The sequence below is a fragment of the Arachis ipaensis genome, chromosome B05 (assembly GCF_000816755.2).
Source record: "Arachis ipaensis cultivar K30076 chromosome B05, Araip1.1, whole genome shotgun sequence".
NCBI lineage: Eukaryota > Viridiplantae > Streptophyta > Magnoliopsida > Fabales > Fabaceae > Arachis > Arachis ipaensis.
Window position 1 is genome coordinate 7803646 of NC_029789.2, and position 6683 is coordinate 7810328.

The following is a 6683-nucleotide window of genomic DNA, read 5'->3' on the forward strand; positions in this document are numbered from 1 at the left end:
GAGGTGATTCAATTTTGGATAGGAATTCATTGATGAATGAATTCATGTCTTGATCAACCTCTTCATATTCTTCAATTTTGATATACACCAATTCAACTTTTTCTCCTTGGTAGCTTTCTTCCGATTCACTCTCTTTCTCATTGCTCACCAAGGGTATGGGAGGTTGTGCACATTCTTCTATAGTTTCAACTCCATGTCCAATGGGAGAGGATTCACTTGTAGATAGAAATTCATCTATGATTGAATCCATCTCTTGATAAGCCTCTTTCAAGTCTCCAACGATGATATGCCTTGGAGGTTGCGCACTCTCCTCAACATCAATATCTAGCTTCTTGGAAGAATGCTCCATGATGCTACATTCCCATGGACTTTCAACATCTCCTAAATCTTCAACCACTTCTTCCTTTTCTACAATGATCATAGGCTTCTCCAATTGTTCCAACACAAAATTCGACTCTTCCTTCTTCTCCACCGAATTTTCCAATTTCTCCTTCATACTTTGCTCTTCTTTTGCTTTTTCATATGTGGCCACAGAAGTACCTTGAGTCTTCAAGCATTGGTAGGCTAAAGTATGCACTACCTTGGTCAAGTTAGTCACAAACTCTAGGGTGTTCCTTTGCATATCCGCTTGGCCTTGAAGTAGCAACGTGAGAGAATCATCTATTGGGGCTTGGGGTGGATAAGAGGGTTCATTATTTTGGAGAAAGGGTTCATAGTAGGAAGGTGGTTCTTCTTGGTAAGGGTATGGAGATGGTGTGCATTGAGGTGGTTCTTCATAGTAGTCATGATAAAGTTGTGGTGGTTCCAAAGATTCTTGCTCATAATGGTCATGAGAATATGGTATGGGTGATTGGTCATATGATGAGTATGGATCATAAGAAGGTGTTTGGTAATGAGAGGCTTGTGAGAATGGTTGAGGTTCATGTTGAGGATAAGAGTTATAGGAATATGATGGTGGTAATTGATTTTCACATAAAGTTTCACCATAGCCATTGAATTGACATGCATTAGGATGGAAATTATACCTATACGCATTCGAAGGTTGTTACCAATAGGAGTGATCAATTCCTTGAGACTCCTCCCATCTTTGTTGGTTCCATCCATAATGAGTGTCATCATTAAAGTTCACATTTTCTACAACACAATTAGAACCAAACTCATAGCCAAAGTGAGAATTCATGATAGCAAGAGAAAATAAGAAATAAAAGCTAATAGGAAATAATGAAACAAAGTCCTAAAATTAGCAAAAACTAATAAGCAATCCAAAAATCAAGCTATTCACAATATTCACATATATACAATAACCAATAACATAACACCATTGCAATTCCCCACAATGGTGCCATTTTGATGAGAAGGACTTTTGTGTGGTTTAGAATTCTCAAATGAAATCTCGTTGCAATATAGTTTCTAAACCAACAATAGTCCTTTCATACAAAAATTGTGTGTCACAAGTAACAAACCCCTAAATTTATAAACTGAAGTATTGAACCTCGGGTCGTTCTCCCTAGGAATTACAATAAAGTGCCTTGTTATTGGTTATGAGGTATGTTTTGGGGTTTTTGATAAGAGACATGAAAGATAAATGATAAGGAAGTAAACTAATAGCTAAAAAGGTCTTGGCAAGGTTTGGTGGTCAAGGATCTCTATCCTAATCACTAACCACAACATGAGAATTGGCAAGGATCAATCCCACTAAGTTAACCCCTAACTAATAGTAGAGGAAAGTCAAGTGAGCTATATCAATCCAAGTCCATAAGTCCTAGTTCTCCACCAAATCAATTAGTGAGATCTAGAGTTAATGGCTCCCAATCGTCAATCACTTGGACATTAGCAACTCAAGAGTTCCTAAGTTACCTTCCCAAGCCAAGAGCACTAAAATTCTACTCTAAAATCCAACCAAGCATTTTATCAAACACTTGGAAGGTATAAAAGGAAAGCATAGTAAAAAGTGCAAGGAAAGTAAATCTACACTACTCAATTGCAAGGAATTAAACAACAACAAATCAAATGAACAATAAAGGAACATGAATCATAAATTGCATTAAAGGAAAATAGAAGAAACAAAAGTGCATCAACATAAAAGTAGAGAATTACATGAATTAAATACAAAACTAGAAAGAGGAAAGGTAGAAGAAGAAGAATTGCAAAGAGAAAAGTAAATCAAAGCATGAAATTAAACTAGATCTAAGAGTTCCTAATCTAGATCTAACCTACTCCTAATTCTAGAGAGATGAGAGAGCTTCTCTCTCTAAAAACTAAATAAAGCCTCATAAAACTAAAATAAAACTAAACTAATGGCTAGATGTCTGATCCCTCTTCAATCCTTGGGTCAAATAGCATCAGAAATGAGTTGGATTGGGCCCAAAATGCCTTAGAATTCGCTGGCCACTAATTTGCTTTTAATGAATCACGTGCAAATCGGCGCGTGAGCGCCCCCCTAAACATGATGAAACTATGGCAAATCTTATATCATTTCGAAGCCCCGGATGTTAGCTTTCCAATGCAACTGGAACCGCATCATTTGGATCTCTGTAGCTCAATTTATGGTCAATTAAGTGCGAAGAGGTCGGCTTGACAGCTTTTGCGATTCCTTCATTTCTTCATGAGTTCTCCATTTTTACATGCTTTTCCTTCATTCCCTTGATCCAATCTTTGCCTCCTAAACCTGAAATCACTTAACAAACATATCAAGGCATCTAATGGAATCAAGGTGAATTAAGATTAAATAATTAAGGGCTTAAAAAGCATGTTTTCACGCTTAAGCACAATTAAAGGAGAATTAACAAAACCATGCTATTTCATTGAATAAATGTGGGAAAAGATGATAAAACCCTCTAAATTCAACACGAGATAAACCCTACAAATGGAATTTATCATGCAACAGCATCACGAGCCCTCTCTACAACATTGTCTTCTTCGGAGGTTAGTATATTCACAATTTTTTGAATAAAATTTTTTGTTGTTGTTGGTCTGTTCTTGATCAGGTTGATGAGGTTGCATAGAGTCATCATCATATTGTGTGTTATCAATTTTTTGAATTGTTGATATTTTTATATAGAAGAGTTAATGGTCTTAATTTTTGTTTGCTGTCAAATTTGTTGTTACTGGCCCTAATTTGTTGTTGTTGTTGGTCCTAATTTTTTGTAGAACAAAATTTGTTGTTGTTGCTAGTCCTAATTATTTATTTGAGAATAATTTACTACTGGTCCTAATTTTTGGTTTTGATTGCTTGTATATTGAAATTTTTTTAGTATGATTTATTGTTGTTTGAGAACAAATTTGGATTAGAGCATTGATAAAGTAATAGTTGTGTCTAAAATTTTGTTCATTTATTGAGTTTGTATCTAAACAGATTTTGGCTAACTTGTTATGTAATGTATCATTGTTAATTTGTTGTTTGATCTTGATGTATCTTTGTTCATTTATGTTTGTATATATGCAGCTAGTAAGCAATGAACAACCCAATAACCCAGACTTGAAGTTGAAGCTGAAAATGTTAGATTTGATAAATGTGTTTGTTTTATGTTTAGTTGTTGGAATGAGTTGAAATTGTATTGAAATTAAATGTAATGTAATGTATTTCAATTTATTGATTGTTTTAAACATCATTTTACTATTGTTAGTTAGGATTTAAAAATCAAAAAAACTGACCAAACCAAATCGTTTTTGATTCGGTTCGGTTCGATTCGATTGTTGCACAGACAGCAAATTGATTAGTTGGCATCATGTGAAAACCGAACAGATCAATTCGGTTGATTTTTGGTCTAAAATCGAACCAAATCGAACCGTTAACACCCCTACTCACATCAACTCTCCTACAATACAGCTAAACAGTTTAACCGGTTGTAGGCCCAACTTAGACCTTAGCTTTTTCTGTCCACTATAATCAATACATGTGAATCTAACCAAATGTGTGGAATACCAAATTCCTTTCTGATAGAGTGTCATATGGAACCGCTTCCGTATAATATATGAATTTGGATTCTCTAAAGTTTGAATTTCACTTTAGAGAGTAAAGTGTGATCTTTCACCCTTGAATAGTTTCTCTTTCATATTTATTATTGGTCCCACCTATGAAATCAATGGTGATAGATCACACTTTACTCTCTAAAGTGAAATTCAAACTTTAGAGGATCCAAATCCATAATATATCATATGTATGTATATTAGTAGGAGGATGTTCCCATAAAGACGCGTAAAACATCTTTTTGTAAAGACACTTATGTGTCGCATTATTATTGGATGTATTAATGAACTGGTTATTTTTAAATTTTTTAACAAACTAGAATAAAATTGACTTTTTTATAACAATAATAATAAACCTAATTGTTATCATATCTAGTCGAACCGACCAATTTACATAACCCACAGGATCATGGTTTTTTAATTTGTTTTTTTTAACAAAAATTAGGGATATATTTGTCTTTTTATCAAAAAATTTAAACATAATTCAGTTTAGATTGTGTAAATCGGTCGGATTAAATCGGGTCTAATAATTAAAGTGCGGATAATTTGGCTTAATATTGTTGCTAAACCGATTTTGTTCTGGTTTATTAAAAAATAAATTATTAACCGATTTAATAAAGATGTCCAATAATCACTACAAGAAAAGAAAGCTATTTTTACACTTTTTTTAACAGTCATAATTAAGTGTAAAAATTAATATATATATATATATTTTTTTGACAAATATCACAAATGTCAAATTCTCTATATTTTATTGATGAATAATTTGACCGTAGAAAATTACTCTTCAATTTTGACACTCATTTATTTTCAATTTACTCCAGTATTCCTCTTCTTCTCTGGACTCCGTCAATTTTGGCATCACACTACTTTCAGTTTAGGATCATACTACTCATTCTTTATCTTCAAAATCTCAGTTTATTCTTCAATTTCTATAAAGTGGGGAATCAATAAAAAAAAAAAGCAAAAAATAAAATAAAATATACCAGTCAATCCAAAGACCATCACCATTCCATTATGCTCCAATGCCTTCAATCTCTACTTTCTCCGAAAATGTCCATTTCCCACAACAAGATCGCAACTATATTCTCCTTATTCTTTTAATTCAAAACAAGAAACTTTTCATATAAAACCCGTTATTATCCTTTTTTAACAGAATAACAACTATCAAAGTGATGAAATTGACGAAGAGGTAGGCATGGCGGGTTTTACTGTTTCAGACTTTAAAAACAAGAGATCGAAAAAGGTAAAAAGAAAAAGAAGAAGAAAAAAGAGTTCTCGTGCATTCTTCTCAATGGATTAAGCCTTGGATTCAGGTTGGATTTTGATTTGGATAGCAAAACGGCAAAACCACGTTCTGGACTGGCTTTTCTTCCTAAAACGTGGGTTGTCTATAAAATCACGATTCTAACGACTTTGCGCTTTTCCATGGCGTTTATGTGCGGAAGCAACTCCACCAACTCGATTAGCAGAACTGTGATGGATGGAAATGGAAAGAGTAGACGCATAAACTCATGCATTTTAGCGAGTCAACTCGCCATTTTATCTACCTTAGTGTTTATCATATATCAAATATCGATTTTAAACCATCTGTGCCACCCACCCACCTACATTTTGCCAAAAAGCATTTGCTATTTAATTTGTGTTATATATATATATATATTTTAAATTTTACCAAAATTTCTCCTGCAATTAGAATCCTCTAAAATCGAATATCAGATCTCTTTCCAAAATGAATTATCTACATTTATATTAATTTATTTCTTTCAATGAACATAAAATGAAAAAATATCACGTTTAACTTAAAATTTTAAAGTGTCAAATTAATAGATCTTTTATCTGATAAACTCTTCACTCATTCTTATTTTTTTATGTAAGACTAATTTTATATACTTTTCACACTTATAATATTAACAAAAATATTAAAAAAATGAGGCACTAAAAAATGATCGAAAATATTAACTAATAAAAAATCTAAACTGATTAAATTAAAGAGAAATTCACCACAATTATAATGGCCGTGACAGAATATTGATCGGAGCTTTGAGGAGGGAGAAGTCGAGGAGAGAAGGCGTAATGGTAAGAGAGAGTGAAAGGTAGAAAAACTTTTTTGTGAAATGGGGAGGGAGAGGGGAGACTATGCCGTTTTAAATTTGGCTGCGCCCTGGTAAAATTAGTTACTAACGGCCAAGCCGTCAATTATAAAATAGTTATCGATGACACCAAAACGCATTGTTTTCTTTATTTAATATTATACCGTCAATAAATATTTAATAAAAAAAATTTAGAAGACTAGCAATTTTATTAAATTTTAGTCAATATATAATTAATAAAAAAATGAGTAATTTTACACTATTAAATAAAATTTTATACCATTAAAAAAGTTATTAATAACTACTTAATGATTATAAATCACAAAAATTATTAGCCCTAATATTTTTCGTTCAATAATTAAATTTACCATACCGATTACTAAGTGGTCAATAACTTAATTACAAAATTTTTTTTATTTGAAAAATTATATAAACAACTTACTGACGCCTTTGGCCATTGGTAAATAACAATTTATTTAATTGTGAACTAAAATAATTTTATTAATTTTACCGATAATTAATAAGCTGTCGACAAACTAATTTAACATTATTTACTGACGACTGTAAGCAACTCCATTGATAATATTTGTATGCCCCAAAATTTACGATCGTTGATAATCT